This window comes from Papaver somniferum, unplaced genomic scaffold (genome assembly GCF_003573695.1).
Source record: "Papaver somniferum cultivar HN1 unplaced genomic scaffold, ASM357369v1 unplaced-scaffold_21, whole genome shotgun sequence".
In the NCBI taxonomy this organism is placed as follows: domain Eukaryota; kingdom Viridiplantae; phylum Streptophyta; class Magnoliopsida; order Ranunculales; family Papaveraceae; genus Papaver; species Papaver somniferum.
Genome location: NW_020631041.1, coordinates 9,044,617 through 9,062,882, shown reverse-complemented (window position 1 = coordinate 9,062,882; position 18,266 = coordinate 9,044,617). Strand labels below are relative to the sequence as shown.

The following is an 18,266-nucleotide window of genomic DNA, read 5'->3' as shown; positions in this document are numbered from 1 at the left end:
GTGTTTGTACCGGCTTAATACAGTGTGGTGTTCAAAACTGGAATAGGTCCTGGGGTTTTTCTGCATTTGTTGTTTCCTCGTTAACAAAACTTCTGGTGTATGTGTTATTTCTTTTCCGCATTATATTTTGTTATATAATTGAAATATCACAGGTTGTACGTTATATCGATCAATTGTGAAATCCAACCTTTGGTTGTTGATCGAAATTGATTGATCCTTGAACATTGGTCTTTGGTACCTTTCAAGTTTATATCTCTTATATTCTACCGGGCTCGCAGAGTTCTATTTGATGATTGCAGATCAAATTGAGAGATAGAGATATCGACTCTTTGATATATCTTTCTTAAGATTGAGTCTAACTGTCTAATTTATTCTCTTGAAAGTATATTGGAGTTAGTCCATACAGATTGTTAAGAAAAATATTGGTTGAGGTTGTTAGACCCCCACATTTTCACTAGTATACTCAACAACACACACGAAACAAAACTATGCATTGGAAAAACACACCACATATGATATAGACAACACACACGAAAATACACTATACATTGGAAGAACACACCATATATGATATAGTTCATACTAGCCTATGGATGATATGGAATGAATGGAATCTTAAGTCGTTCGAAGATAGAAGCAACAATATTTTGCATCTCTGTCAAAATGCAAGGGCTCTTTTATTGTCATGGTTTCACCGAGTAAACCTGGTGTAAGAGGGATCTCAAGCAGTATTCTATATAATTGGGATGTAATTTTTATTGGGATATTTTGACTTTGGGTCACGAAAAAGTGACCTGAACATTTTTGGGTCACGTAATTTTTTTAATTTGAGTTTGGGTCACAAGACGAATATCGTTGACCGTCCTGACAGTTACGACAATAATAATCTTGACAGTTAGGACAATAATAATTTTTTAAACTAATTTGTATTTAATTAACGTTATTAGTGGCCATTTGCATCTAAATCTGAATTATTCTATAAATGATATTTAACGGGCGTGATGATAGAGAGGATGTTCATTCAGGCATTTCCATGAGCACCTTGTGTTCAAACAACTGATCCAGAGATGAGCCTATAATTGATTTCCTAAACCCATTGTACCTCCTTCCCTGAAACGAATTCGAATCCGAGAAAAAACCAAACATTTTTTATCATTCACATGCCCTAATATCTCGGTTAACTCCCATATTTTCTCTTCTAAATCAACATTGATATTCACTTTGGCGCATAGACAAATGAACTCCGTTGAATTAATGGGTTCAAGTTAAGAAGATGGGTTTGTGTGAATTCAAGATAAAGGAGAAGGTGATGTTGCAGGGAAGAAATGGTGCTTGCTGCTTGAATTGGAGATATGGTACAACCTCATACCAAGACAATCGAGGAGAAAATGTTGTTGTTGCTACTGAGATAATTGATGTTGTTTGCTGTTAGGAACAAAGATTCAAGAGTTGTATGAAGTATAATTTAGAGTGAAATGGGTTTGGCTGTGTCCTGTCAGTTGAAGATGAATGGGAAGGATATTAAGAGATTGTGACATGAACCTGAGAAGGATTTGGGTTTGGTTGATGTCTGGAAGCTCAATTGAAGGTAAAATTGATGTATGAATTGACGGGTTCCGGCAGCAGTGGCTAGAGAGAGCAGTTAAGATATTTAGGGGTCTGATAAGATTTTGGCATGATGATTTACAGGGAAGGAGATCATTGTCTTGTGTTTAACAGAATATAAAATGGTAAAGTTAGTAAATAAATTGATTCCCATATTTTAGTCGGTCATTTCCTTATTTACCTAAATTTTATAGTGTCAACGCGGTCAAAGACAGTCATATGACCCCAAACTCAAATTTAACACAAATAAAACTTGTGACCTAAATGCAACTTGGGTCACTGTTTTGTGACCAAAAGTCAAAATATCCTATTTTTATTTAGCTTGTTATTTTTGCTTCTTACACCTTGTAAGTTACTTTATTGTTTTTGCTCATTTTATAATAAATTCTTACTCTTCATCAAAATAAATAAAGTGATATAGTTCATATTAAAACAAATTATACTACAAAATAATATAAAACGTAAGACACTTCACTCTCATAACTTATTATCAACTTCTACTTCCTCATATTACTTAATGATGGATGAAAACATACGTATTTTTATTTATAAAATAAATGAGGTTAGAAGTGCCCTAGTCATGATTTCCACATATCAGTTCAACATTTTCATCATGAGTTGGAGGGGATATCATGAATACATTGGACACCTCGTAGCATGCTAGCTTCCAACCTTATCTAGCATTAACCTTAAGCTAGTCTTTAGTGCTTGATTAAAACATGAACATTCTTTAAGAAAATAGAAATTACATTACATTAAACATTAACTACTTTAGTCTATACATGACAAGCTTTAGCCCTTCCCTACAGATTCCAAGACGGACAAGCTCATTCGTATCATCTCTGGCCATGATATAATGATATCCACCAGAAAATAGATGGTGATAAATCATAATTTAATATGCAACAATAAAATAAAGTATGACCTCTATTAGTATAGCATGCGATTAGTATGCTCATTCTTCCGGAAAATTATAAGTCACTAAATTATAAGTCACTAAACATTAAATATGTATGCATGAAATATGGGTTTGATTTTTTATTTTGACTTTGTTTCTTACTTCTTTTATAAGAGTTGAAATAATCCGAAAATAATATGTTACTCACCAACTTGTATTTGACGGAAGAAGAAGCCTTCGTGTAGTCCAGGTTTTGTGAAGTCATAATAGAAATTTTATGGTATTTTCCTCCTTCATAAAAGAATATATTAAGATGAAAATTAACCATTTGTTATACATTTACATACACTCTCTTGTACTTGAAATAAACTGAAGTTCTGACTTTGTTTGGGTAAGATATATATGCTCTTCGCTATCAATATTTTAATATAAAGGTACTCAACTCAGTTGACCTACAACATTAACATGCGCTTTATAAATATGATTGATATTGTGTTTAAAAATAAAATTTCATTAACTGCTCGAATACACGAGAATATAGTATCGGTTGGTTTAGTCTACTTGGGTGGTTGAACCACTAACAACTCAATATTCAATCCTAGTAAACCTTTAGCTAAGCCAGGTGGATTTCATTGTTATCTTTTACTTTTTCAGCAAAATCTTTTCATTTTACAACCTTTAGTTAAGCCAACATGTAGTATAAAGTGAATTGAGTTGCATAGATTGTGAAGTTGACCAATTTCCCAATGTCGAGCCTATCTAATACAACAACGTTGTTAGTTTAAAGATATTAATCTTTTTCTTCTTCATTAAAAGGTACTAAATTGTAACCACGAAGAAAACTCGGTTATGGATGAAAAACTTTTAATCCTTCAAAATTCACTCTATATTTCACATTCCAAGCCGTGTAGTTTGTATCCATTTCATATACATTAAAGCGTGCACATATCTTGTCACTAACCTCAATGCAATTTCCGTAACAAATTATGACTCTTATCTTTGTAGGAATTGACGGTAAAAATGATATATTCAACAGAGAATACCCATGTCAAATTTTTCTATTGCGATGTTTAAATAGACATTGTGGTTGGTTATGAAATCAGGTTACTGTTATCGTGCCAAACAATGTTTAATTGATTGTAAATTTTGTTATGGTATAATTATTATGGTTTGATGTAGGATTTTTGAACAATATGTGGTTCAATTAGGGGTTGCAGTTGTAGATTAGATGATTAACTTTCCTAGTTTAAAATGTTTTTTTAGCATCATTAATTACATGATTATTGAATCATATATAATACTAAAGATCTATTGAAAATAGAATATAATAATTTTTGACTCTTACTTTATATAATAAGTTGTGAGTCTTATCTTTAGCAGTTGAGGGGAAAAACAAAATGTTTTACAAGTAATGTGAGTTTACTCATATATTTTGTCAACTGAGTTTGGATACAGTTAGTTTCAAGATGAGTTATTAGTGCCTTTTTCTTTCATAATTTTGTTGCTTTAGCTCCACAAAGTATCTTTTCTTGTTTTAAAGACACAATAACTCATTTGATGTTCCGCACCGTACGAAGATTTAGTAAAGGTCGCCGAAGTAGTAGAACATGAGTCGAATCTCATCAACTCGTATGAATTGATTGCGTAAACTTGTAAGAACTCCAAGCCGATCGTTCACGTTTTGAAGGAGATCAACAGAAGAAGCATCAGTGTTATAGAACAACTGAATAGTCTGAGTTATTTGATCGGCAGTGGCTCCTCTATCGTTCAGTGATTACAAACGGAAAAACGAACGAATTATCATCTGTAACAAAGTGGTTCAGTTAGCCTGAAGTGGTCAATTTATTTTTGCTCAATGCATATTTTGTAAGTGTTACGATGTTCATGATTTTTTTCATTGTAGAAATTACATTAGCAAGAACACATCTATTGCAATGTTATGGATAAAAAAAATTACTTAAATTTTGTTTAATTAATTTCCATATTATAATAAAAAAATTCTTTGTAATCTTCTAATACAGTGGATGATATTAAGTTTAAATATAATATTATATTAAGATGAAAATTGGTCATTTGTCTTACTTTTACATGCACTCTTTTCTATTTGGAATGGACATGTACGAACTTCACTTTGTTTGAGTAACATTGTGTGTTCTTCGCTATCATCTTTTTAATATAATGGTATTCAACTCCACCGATCTACAAGATCAACATGTGCTTTAGATGTATGCTTAATAATGTGTTTGAAAATAAAATTTCAGTAACTGCTAAAATTATATGAGAATATGGTATTGGATGATTTTTCCTACTTGGGTGGTTGGACCGAGCCAATATATCAACTACCTTTTTCATTCGATCATCCACATCTGTGAGTCTGCTCGGTTTGACTGTGCTAATTTTGTATATTTTTTGGTCGACCTTAAATAATATGCCAAAGAGAAAAGTATAGTTTTAAACTTGTGTAGCTCAATATATTAAAATCATACTTTAATTTTATCTATGTTTCGAACCATATGAAATGTTTTCGGATAGACATAAACTTATCTAATAGATTCGAAGGAGAAATTGATGAACATCCACAAGATTTCCCATATGAATCTTCTTCCTCCACAAACATAAAATGATATTGTACAAAGATTACCTACATACAAACACAAAGGTTGAAAAAACTTGAACAAAATTCTTAGATTCAGAGATGGACTTACTTCTTTAATTTGGTTTTTTAGCTCAGCTCGGAAAAGAAGATGAAAATGAAAGACAGAACAAGAAAACTTCTACTGATAACCCTTATGACCGAGAGTTATAGTGCGCCTGGATATTTACACCTTAAAAAACTTAAAGAAATATCTTTATTTGGATTTTTTAAATGTAAAAAAATGTTGAAAGTTAGTCTTGAATAAAATTTAAGAATGACTTTTATAAACAATTTTATGAATACAAACGGATTTTGCTTATGATTTCTGAAATTGACTTCTTTTACTTACGGTATCCAGATTTCAAGCCTGAGATGTAACAAGAAAAAGGGGTAAGGAAGTATGCGAGTATGACTAATTACATTCAAAAACAGAATTGTATGAGAGGTTAAGAGAAGATATGGATGTTGATATTCAGGTGATGTATAGAAGATCGCACGGGCGTACGTGAAGTTCAGCTTAACTCTTTTTTGCTATTTCGTTCATTACTTAGTTCTAAGTTTTTTTTGCTTTTTAGCTAATGTCAAGTAATCTATTTTTTAATTTTATTTAGTTATATACTAATTTCCGGTAATTTTTTTAATTTTTTTTAGTTTATATGATATTAATTTGAAACATACAATTACATAAAAGATAAGACACAATATGGACGGTAATATTTGCAACGACTATATGGTAACCATAAGTGGTGAGGAATTGACCGAGTGAGAAAGACTTAATCGTGAATGACTAGTTTATCCAACTGCTCTTAATCCATCCTTATGTATACTCACCCATCTTCATTTCAAAATTAGATACTTCTACATCAACATCAAAAAAAAAAAAATCATGAAACCTGGGATTCAACAACAAAGTTGACTTCTTTTTTTTTTTTTGCTTCTGATATCCAAATTTGAAGGCTGGGATTCAACCACAAACAAGATTAGATTATTTTGATTCTACTATATATCCAGATTTGAATCTCGCGATGTAACCAGTATGACACCTAATAAAAATATTTTAGTAAAATCTTTTGATCTCCTAAGTTTTTTTGTTGACTTTTTTTTTCTGCGGCCAACTAAAATGGGACGGAAAAAGTACTAGTCAACAACTACGAGAGCGCCCGTTCGATTTCTCAACCACGTAAGTTTCCATTTTACCATCAACAGGACGACTTCATTCGGGATCGAACCCTTCATTCAACCAAGCATGGTCAATCTAGAGACCTTCGATCTTTCGTCTTATTCAATTCCTTTTACACAAAATTCTCTTTTAGTAAGCATCTCGAACCAAGTTTTACTATACTTTAGGGATACCCGCAAAAGTTACTTCAATTTTCATAAGAAATGTCTCAAGGTGGTTAGCAAACTTGATTCATACTTATTCTGCTAGAGATTTCACCACTGGCGTCATAAAGGACCCCTTATCCCCTTATAATTATTCTAGTTATGGCATTCTTTTCTAAGAGTTTTATTTCTGCAGCGAACATGGGAAACATTCGTGGCATATCAATCATTCATCTATTTTTTGCAGATAACTCTTTGATATTCTTGAAAGCTAATTCTAGAGAAGATAGGCAATTGCATGAGATCATTAGGAAGTTCAGCAAGCTATCAGTTCGGTCCATAAACTTTGATAAGTCGGGAATAACCTTTATCCCGAAAGCATATAATAGGGTTAGAAATGTCATTGCAAATATCCTTGGGATTAAGAAAATGAGACTTCAAGAAAAATGTCTTAGAGTCCCTTTACTCTTGCAAAGAAGCAAAATAAAATCCTTTGAACCATTACTTGGAAAATACAAGGATAGACTGGGTATTTGGAACAACAAAAACCTCAATTCAGCTGCGAGAACTGTTTTGGTACAGTCAGTGATAGGATCGGTTGCTTCCCATCATATTTCAGCATTCCCAATGGCAAAGGAATTGAAAAAAAGATGGATTTCATCCAAATGAAATTTTAGTGGAATAAAGATATAGACACTAATGGCATGCATATACCAAAGGAAATTGGCGTACATGTTTTCCTTCCTAAGAAATTTGGTGGGATAAACATTAAGAGAACTGAACTCCAGAACTTAGTGTTGCTAGCTTGACTTTCTTGGTGTATGTTCGAGCAAGATACTTTATGGGTTACTATAGTACGTCATAGATAAGCACCTTCCTAATTTAGAACCCTTGTCATGTCCCTTTCCAAACAAGGCTCATGGATTTGGAAAGGACTTAGAGAAGATATTGAATTTATTAAGAGGCATTACTATTGGGAAATAGGTGATAGATCTAAGATTTCCATATGGAAAAACACTTGGATACCTCAGATGAACAACCCCCTCATACTAGAATGTAGTCCAGTAACATGGAAACAATAAACGAATTGATAGATAAGGAAAATAGAAAATGTAAAACAGAAGTAGTTAAACAATTGTTTGATGATGAGACTGCTAAAAATCATGCAGGTAAGAATTCCAATACAAGGTAAAGATACACTAAGGTGGAATAGAAATCACAACGGATTATTTTTGGTAAAAATCTGCTTACAATGCTATTCAATTTTGATAATGTGCCTAAAAATCTGCTTACCTTCATTAAACCCGCAATTGTTTGATCTTAATGAATTTACCAGATCCAGAAAAGAAGTTGCATATTCTCGTAATATCACAGGAAAGGAACAAAACAAGTTAAGAACAAAATCCACTGTGTTCATTGATCATCCCCATGTTGCTTCTGTTACTTTTGGTGTGATCAATTCTCACCCCAACACACAATAATTGTGTTGAAAATAAGCATCCTCACTTTTATCCCAAAGTTATATTTGTGAGGAGGTATAATCTTGGGCAGGATTCGTAAATCTGCTCAAAATAGGTGGAAATTATTCATGATCAATATCTTTCACATTCTGGAATAAAATCTCTTATGGTTTGGATACATTTTGTTTGCACGAAACATATATTGTTCCTTGATTTTCTCTTTTTCAATATTAATTATATATTTCTTCTTGACCGAAAGAAAATAACAAATGGAGAAATCAGTGAAAGAAATATCATCTCTTGATCATTTAACACTATTTTCATGTGTCTCAATCATGAATGAAACATAAGATGATTACCAACGTAAAATTCACCTAGATTCTCTAAGAATACGGATTTACTCTGTCAAAAGAAGCATTAAGCATCATGAACTTATACTTAAAGATTCAAAAGCACTTATTGATCTTCAATATGCACCGGTAGAGGTAAACAAATATACAACTGAAAAGGAAGAAGTTTGGAGGAATTTGAGTCTTGAATTTGATCGTGACGTCCTCAATATCCCTTGAAGACATACGAAATTAGTAATATATTAATCAATTGTTAATTTATTTCAATTTTTGTGTAAAGTCTATTGAAACTATCAATAGTATTAATGATTAAGCTTTGATTTATATCTTTCTTGTCATTCTTTTTCATAGTTACGATTGCATAGCTTGATGTGAATGAATATCTTTTATGATTTGCTTTCGGTTATGAGATGTTATTTCGGTTTTAACTATAACCCTAATTTCCTATCTCATATTATGGTGATGTCTTAAGATTTGTGTGACTTTTTAATATGGCAAGATTTGATTCTAACATTTTGGGTGGCTTTATCAAAGGATCACCAAAACAATGGCTAAATAACTTGTTATGCAGTCGAGAAAATGGTTGCATAATTTGTTATGCGTATGTTTTTTCTTTTGGAATCAAGCATATGTGCATCGTTCTAGTGGTTGCATAACTAAATTTGTAGATACATGAATCAAATTATGGATGCATAAGGTGTTATGTATATTTTGTGGTGTATGCATATTGTGTTATGCATCTTTTGAGGTGGTGGCATAATGAATATGTAATCAATTTTCGAATTTTTTACCAAAAGAACTATCGCCTTCGGCTTTTTCCTAAGAAACCTAAATCTGATATTATTGTTTATACTCGTTGTGTAGATCTCATTAATAGCTTTCCAACGAGATAAGATTTATAAAATTAAGTTTCCTTACCAATTATACTTTTTTAATGATTTAATTTCGGATAATTTTGGGTGTTACAAAAACTGAAATTGTTTTGGGCCTGCCAATAAAAGTATTTTTTTGGGCCTTGCTTAGTCTCATTCTAGAGTTCTCTCTTTTATATGTCGTGGAAGGCGAGCGCTTCCCAAGGCACAAAGGACGTGCAAAGGCGAGCGCTTCCCACTATTAATTGATTAGTTCAAGTTTGCACAATTTTTAAGACAAAGAAAAGAGTACTTTTAACTATTTTTTACAATTATATCCTTGTGAATAATAACTAGTGAAATTTTGATTTCTCTCAAACTACACCATGGATGTTCGCAAACTTCGAACCATTGGAAAGCATTTTAAAACACTCACATAACGAATATAACATGCCTATCAAATTATGCATATTAATTACATTTTTTTATAAGGATAATTTTAGAAATATTTCCTTATTTAATAGGACGAAGGGAGTATTTTTCCTGGGCGCCTAGACGCTAGGCGAGGAGAGAGGCTTTGCGCCTCGCCTCAGCGCCTCACACAGCTAGTCTACATATAATCAAAGTTCTCTCTAAAAGAGTACCAATAGATTCCGAAGAAGATTATAATGATCACAAAGAAGAAGTAGATGGAGCCGGTACAAAGCTGTGCAAAAACTTACTCCAACATCATCAAAACAATGATGATGAGCACGTTGAATATCATGAAACAACCATACACAAAAAGAGTAAAAAAAAAGGACTTCACTAGGGATCGAACCCAGAATCTCTGGTTTCGTAGATCAGGTCCCTTTGCAATTACGGGATAAGCATCCTCAACAAGGACGGAATTCAATAACAGTTCACTTCAAAATGTAAACACCAAGTCCACAATTACTAATTTCATAGCCTCGACAAAAAATGAAAGTTGAAACCACTACTGAAAGCCATGGAGAAGATGCATTTACAGCGTGTAGATTGACCAAAAAAAGTTGGGTAGGCCAAATATATGCACCCAGCCAAGTTAATGAAATTGCGATGACTGAAGTAACTTGTCCGCTGCCACCAACTGGATTCCTCCTCATACCTTCTGTGCTCTTCTTTTTAAGATGCATAAGACTTGTCTTGCAATCTCATGTAAAATCTTCACAGCTGTTTATCAGTAGTTTCATATATCCCGAAACCCGATTGACACAGCAGATACGTCGCCCTGTGGAATTGCAGAAGATACACACAAGATTTCTCAAACTTAGTGGATTGACCTGAAGCATCACTAAACATCTTAAGAATACTGACCAAGTTTCTAACTTAGAAAAGATGAAGTAATTGTCAGCAAATAACAGTCGCGAAATAACAGGGCAATGTTACCATTGTTTTCTGCCCCTAAAAACAGTCTAGAAATGCCTTCTACGGCAATGATAAATAGGAAAGTAACGGTCTCTTTGCCTATGGCACCCAGTAGGTTCAAATGCAGATCCAAGCAAAACTTGACAAGAAACCTAACTTCCTGAAAATAAAAATTATGAATTTCCATCATTCAATTCTATCAAAAGTTAATTTACCAGTTTGAAAGACTGTCACCCATTATATTCCAATTCTTCTGAAAGAAATCTGGGTGTATCCATCTAGCCCCAGAGCCTCTGAAAGAATTATGTCACCCATTATATTCCAATGAGGATTCAGGACACTATGAACGAAAGTATTTGTGTTCTAAACAAACTTCTAAAGAAACTATATGGCATTTCTATCCAGGGAATATAGGCGTGTGATCAGATCCTACTCTAGTCAGGTGCAGCATTTGCAGGGACGGAGGCAAATGGAGACGAATGGGGTCTACGAACCCCACTTGTTTTCAAACTTCAGTTTAAATAAACTTGGTATTTTTGTAAATTCAACCATCTATGGGGGCAAAATAGGTAGGAGGGATATGAAAATTTAGGTTTCCCTGCTATCGACCCCGGGAGCATTAAGCCTTGGCTCCGTCACTGAGCATTTGGATAAGAGTGATTGTAGTAGACCAAGATCCAAACAAGCCCTTATATCTTCTAATAGATGGTCCAATCCTCTGAATTTTTTTTGAGTATAAGCCTATGTTTGTCACAGAAACAAAAATCAGATCAGTCTTATGCTTGTCAACAAGAAATCGAAGATGATCCAGGGTTTTGGTACTAGCACAACCCTGAGCATTTCAAGATAGAGCCTTCATGTTTAATTAAACTAGTAATTTTAGCAAAAAATTCTTCGTAAACCGTGGTTTCGAGCTACTCCAAAACAGCCTCTCACATGAAGTGAGACCCAACCCACCAAATGATGGGCCCCTACTAGGTTTTGGAAGGCAAGTCCCACTACATATGAGTGGGATGGTTTTGGAGTAGTCCAAAACCACGGTCAATCACTCAGTTCCATGACAAGCTTATATCAATCAATCTTTCCATTCCCCTGAAAAATCCGACAGCATAAGACTATAATCCGAAAAGTAAGCACACGTAGTATACTAACAAAGAGATAATAATCAATGCTAGCAGAATAACAAAAAATACAAAGGCACCAATATAAGGGATATAGGGTGCACATGAAAAACAAAGTTTGAGTTACACCAAGACCACAGCATGAATGATGATTATTCAATAGCAAAGAGGCTTGTCTTGGCAAAGCGTTCTCATTTAGTCGTTTTCAGACATAAGGTCTATACCAAGAGAACCTATTTGCTTTATAAATGACAGGGGACAAGATCAAAATGCTACAACGTGGGAAGTCTAAGAACTAGACTTGCATACTTAATGAGTAGACATTATGAACAGCTACAAACAATGTATCAATGCACAAACAGTTGCAGTTGATGAAAAAGATAGAAAAAATGGCATGCAGTCGGTAGGAAGGAATGTGGCTACCCGAGCTTACAAACATAGAATCAAGGCATCATGAGCTAAATAGCATGGGAAAGCAAAATCAATTTTGCTTTATAGATGACATACAGATGTGAATAACATATAACAGATGGATATGTGCTCCAATTAGAAAATAAGTTTAACATACAAGCAGCAAGGGGCTGGGTAGTACATTTTGGACCGTTTATTGCCACCAGTCTCACACAGAACATCGTAGGAACCAACCCACAGCTTGCTACCTACTGTGGGTTGACTCTCGCAGATTATCCCGCATTAACCAAGGGAATGGCCATTCACCCCAAGATCCAAAATCAGCAGGTTTCAACCCAAAACTCTCATATCCAGCAAAACAGCATACTAATGAAAACAGCCCTGCTAGCCTTACTGTCGGCTGCGTCCCATGTTTTTTCCTGCGTGACACATCCCCACGAGACCCCCAACCATAGACTACTAGGATTGGGTTTGAAGGTTAGACGGGTCCCAGAGTTTGAACACACAGGACACAGCCGAAGGCAAAACTTGCATTTTGTAATGGTAAAACTAAAATAATACATACAAAAAAGACTGATGGTAATGAAATGCATTAGAAAATGTGAGATGGAGTTAGTAGACAAATCGGGACTGAATTAAACCCGTTATCTGTGGATACCACATTCTACGGTTGTCTGGCCGCTACCAATTGAAACTAATCTCAACTGGTTTTCAACTACTGCATCATTGGTATACACTATACACAACTGCAAAGGAATACATTGCCTTCACACTCAATAAACCCAATACATAAATGCAATATTATTTGAGCAACAAAATTTACTAAACACTGTAGGCTCATATCAAGTGACATTAATAAACTCAATCACTGAAGGGAATTAGAGAAAGAAAATTGGATGTTCCAAAACAAAAACACCAAGTCACTAATGATATCTAGCATTGATAAACACGATAGGCTCATGCCTCATATCAAGTTTTTTTTTTCCTTTGTTTGTTGTTGTTTATCTAGCATTGTTTGAACTAAATATCTTATTTAACCTCAAATACTACTATAGTAGTTGCATACAAAATGTCGTTTCAAATGAAAATCTAACTTGAACTTTCTCATGCAATTTATATTGATGTGTGCTACGACTCATTATACTATTTTAGTGGTAGCAGTCTCTCAATGGTCCAACTGAAGATGTGAATTCAAAATGCTAACTGCACTTTTCCCATACAAACTGAGGAACATTTCAGGCATTCAGAGTTCAATCTTCCAGACCGTAAATTGGGTTCCGCATTACCCAAAATAAGACTCATAGGATCAAAAAACCACCCCTACTAGTCGTAGGGTGGGAAGAGTCGGGAGACTCACCACCATAGGACTAGCAGGGGTGGGTTTTTAGTCAGTCTCATATGAAGCTTATACCATAGTCCTGCAACACACACAATAACAGCAAATATTAGAGCAAATCTTATGGTGGAAGCATTCCATCTTCCACGCCACCTCAGCATTTGGAATAGTTCATGGAAACTCAAGTGTAGTGGTGGAATCGTAGAAACGGTAATCTTATTAGCGTACCGTTTCTACGATTCCACCACTACACTTAAGCTTCCATGAACTATTCCAAATGCTGAGGTGGCATGGAAGATGGAATTTTTCCACCATAAGACTTGCTCTTATGAGAATGAGAAATAGCAGGGGGCTGGATTTTTTTGGTAGATGGCACTTAATTTCCAATTTTCTTCTTCTCCTTAATCAAGAAATCGAAAAGAAACAATTTCATAGTGCCCCACTAGAGCCCTCTCTCTTTTTAATCACTGCCAAGGATGACAAACATTGAAAGAAAAAGGCAGGGAAAGATAAACATCACTACCAGTCGAAACTACCCAGCTGGTTTTCAAGTTCTGCATCATTGGTATATGCAAGTGCAAAGATTAATAAACATCCCTCACACATAATAAACCCAGAAAAATGTTATCTAACAAAATTTACTACACTCAACCTCTTCACAAGAGCCATTCCCAAACTTGATTCTATACACATTGTAGAGAATCAACTAGTGAATTGAATTCTAGGCGTATAATAATTATAAGTTTCAAAAAACGTTAAAAACGAATAACCATTATGCGTTTTAGATACACCTAAAAGGCATATTGGTTATACGTTTTCAACTTTTTCTTCAAATCATATAACCATTATTTGTCTAGACCTCGAATATGGATATCTCCGCAATAGCTAGACCCTCATTCTACTCATTCTACACAGTAGTTATATCCTTCGCGCTGATGACATGGAAGAATCTTTTGGAGGCTGCCTACTCACAAGACCCAGTCTAAGTGTAATTTTGACTCGATCTACGGGAAACAAAATCAACTGCAATCATAAAAGTGGCGAATAAATATTCCAATACAACTACACTAATTGCAAATGAAAATGTCAACTTAAATGCAATTCTAACTTCTAAAGCTTTGAAAAGTTTTACATCTGTAACTTGAATTCTCAATTGTATTTGCACTTTCTCATGCAATTTATATTGATGTGTCTGAAAAATGATTATTACTCAGTATATTGTTGTAGTAGTAGCACTCTTTCAATGCTCCAAGTGAAGATTTGAACTCAAAATGCTGCAATTTTTGCGTACAAAATGAAATACTGTTTTCAGGCATTCAGAATTGAATCTTCGTTTTCCAACAAGCACAGATTCAGCCACAATCAATAACTGATAAAACAATCCTAAAGCAGAAACTAACAAGCTTGAGATTGTAAGAACAAAATAGTTGGAGTGGAAAGCAGACTAGATAAGCAATTACTAAACAGCAAATTTCAAAATCAACTATTTTGGCTAGAAATATATCGAGCCTCAATAAAAATTAGAGAGCGAAAGAATATTTAAGAAGAGTTTTCTATCAACGATTACCTGATCAGAGCTCCCAGAATTACTGATTACTTAGGGTTTTGATTTAAGAGAAACTTATCAACGAGATGAATTAGGGGTTGATTCAATTTGGGGAAGAGAAAAGAAACGAGAATTTTGGAATTTAAACAAAACAGAAGACGGATCGAGATTTCGATACTTTAACCTGAAAACGGACTGGACTCGTCTACTGGATTTCAGATTTTTGGGATGGAAAATTTGTTGTTTGGACCTAAGCCCATAAGGTTATTTATAGTAGGGTCCAACCAAATTTTCTTTTATCTGAAGGTCCATAATTAATTAAAACATGAAAATGACCATAATACCTTAACTACCAAACGTGTGTGTCTACATGCTCATTATATCGAGTACATATCTGCTACACAGTTTATGAAATTCGAGTACATATCCGCTACACTGCTTACATAATTTGAGTACATATCTGCTACACTGCTTACAGGTTAAAAAAAACGGGATCTCTCTAGTGCTCCACTCAGAGCACTTCGTGTGTAGGAGTGGCCAGCCGAGAGCCACTCCATTGCCCTCGTAAAATCATAGAATTACGAAAATACACTCTACGAGCTTCTAAAGGCACTTTCATTTCCAATCAGAGCACTTCGTGTGTAGGAGTGGCCAGCCGAGAGCCGGGGTAAGGTACGATGTGGTCGGGCCACATACTCCGAGAATGCGGCCCTTCTTTCTTTTCGGATACGTCCTATATTCAAGTGGATTTCTTCTTTTACGGTTTTGATAAAGTAAAAGACAACTACTTATAAAGATTTTGTCTGTGCTATGTACTGGGGGATCCCAAAACCATCCACCATCATTTCTTTTAACCATATTTTTCGTTTGGTGCGATGCGGCTTCGCTTTGCGTGCATTTTTTATTTATTGTAGCTCGGCTTCGCCTCGCCCTGTCCCGTCTCAATGTATGTTTTGGATTTTTTAATTGGTGTCAGACGGATTCAACTTGCCCCGTTGTCATGCATTTTTTATTTGGTGTGTCTCGGCGTGTCGCTTATGATTTTTCGCCCAAAATTATCCACCGTCATTTTTTTAAACCATATTTTTGATTTGGTGTGTTCAGGGTGGAATAGCATCAAAAGTCTTCACTTAGGTAGTAAATGACGTTAATTAGCTAATGGAGGGTAGGGCCTTGTAAAGTTCAAGAAACGTGAGGAGCGCAACTGTAACTGAATCGCTTGGAAGGTGGATTCGGTCTCAATTAGATTTCAGTATGAAGTCTTAAAGTAGGCTAGTATCTGTAACGGCTTATATAATTTGGTGTTCAAATCTTCACGAGGTCCCTAATTTTTTCTGCTATTGTGGTTTCCTTGTTAACAAAACTTTTGGTGTCTTGTGTTTTTCCATTTCATTATATTATTTATCTTTATAATAGACTTTTCACAAGTATTACGTATTCAATCTTAATAGATACGTCCATATTAATTGTGCTCGATTACGAGACACTTTCTTATAGAATTAGTGTTTTGAAAGATAGATAACAAGTTTCATACTTGGCAGAATTCCGATTGGATTATTTGGATACGACTAGATTGATCCTGGATCTTGATTTTTGGGATCGTCTAAGTACTTTTTTTAACAAGCAGGTTCACGAACTCTATTGTCTACATTTTCTAATTGAGAAGAGATAGAGATATAAACTCTATATACATATTCTCAAGGATTATTAAATTGGTCTAATTTTTATTATATTATGTTTTGTCCGTACAAATTGCCGAACGAAAAAGTCGGTGGTGTACTTAGTACCCACCCCTATTCAGTAAGACCTAACTAATGGAAAGTACATTGTATGAAAATTGATACGCTGGATATTGTATTATTTCCACCTTTTTTTTCCTCTTAAATTCATATTGGGATTCATATCACTTAAAATAATTATTAAATTAATATTTTTAGCAACATTTTTAACCTTGGAACATCAATTCAAGCACATTTTCATGCTCAATTGTCACATGTCTGCCTTGTATTCCTAATATATCAATCATGGAGCAGTCAAGCCTTTTTAAAAAAAATCAGCATCCTGATTGAATTCCATAATATAATGATCATCAGAACGGTCATCAGGTCCCAAGAGTGCTTTCATTGGAACATTATACATTTAATCATCCATCTTTCCCCCGAAGAGATTAAAGAAAGTGATAGCAATATAAGCCAGCAAGATCTTATTCGTTGAATCATGAGATTTTATTATCTCTCGTGCGCGCACAACTGTAATACCAAAATTAATTATAAACAACTCCTTTCTGATGATCTCTCCTTTCTTTAACTATTCCTCCCCATTTTTCTTCTGAAAATGAAAAGAAAAATCCTCCCCATTTTTCTGTTATCAAAAAACTTTGAATTCAAACAAAAAAGTGAACATTCGAAAGTGGATCCTGATTTTCTTGAACTATATATCTTCTCCTCCAAACCTAGGTAATAATATCTTTGATTGGGTTTGTTGTGGATTGGTGAAGACCATTGAGGTGTTTCTGGGCTCAAGCTTACATATTGACTCAATAAAAGAAGATAAGAGTTCCTTGGATTGACATGGTTGGGGGCTTTGAATTCAAGTGAGTTAGATGATAATAGTTCAGAGCAAATGCACGACCCATGATTCTTGGTAACCTTTCCTGGAGTATATATATATATATATATATATATATATATATATATATATATATATATATATATATATATATATATGTAAGCATGATGAGGTGTAGGGTTGGTGAACTATAAATGGGTTTGTCTTCTTTTAATATAGACGTAGGAATGATGGTATAAGTTGCCAAGAGTAATAATAATGGTATTGATATAAAATCATGGGTGGTACAGGTAAAAAGGATGAGGATGATGGTTAATGATATTTGGTTATTTTTGATTCTGAATAGTAGTGTCACTCTTGGAAATGTGGTTCGACATGATGGATAAATTGGTTCCAGAGACAATCCATCTGGCAGACATATCCCAAGTCTCAATGGTGCCTCTCAAAAGGCGTTGCATTCTCCTAATCTGCATAAAATACAAGATTTTAATTAGATCCCATGAAAACTTGTCAAAGTTAGATGACCTAACAATATCTCTCTTAATAGCAATTCCAAAAGGAGTAACGGCTAAAGAAACAATTAGGTGTTGAAAATAGGGTTTGATAGGGTAATTATGATCTTGAAGATGAAAGGAATACGCATAAATTTGAATGGGCGTGGGAAGCAAAGCGACATGTCTCTTAACCAAGCGCCATAAATGATAGTTAATGGGCGCTAGAGGGTCTTTAAAAACATGTTTAGTTATGAGATTAACACAAACATTATACGTTTTTCT

General features: G+C 34.4%; 1 long non-coding RNA gene across 2 annotated transcripts; it reads right to left on the bottom strand.

Moving 5' to 3' along the window:
* Nucleotides 1-9,911: 9,911 nt before the first annotated feature.
* On the bottom strand, nucleotides 9,912-15,141 carry LOC113339390. 2 transcript variants are annotated; one of them, XR_003355061.1, is made up of 3 exons: nucleotides 14,944-15,141; nucleotides 10,724-11,249; nucleotides 9,912-10,371 (listed from the first exon to the last, which is right to left on the bottom strand). It is a non-coding gene; the product is annotated as an uncharacterized LOC113339390 (long non-coding RNA). The 2 variants fall into 2 exon arrangements; XR_003355060.1 differs by lacking the exon at nucleotides 10,724-11,249.
* Nucleotides 15,142-18,266: the final 3,125 nt, after the last annotated feature.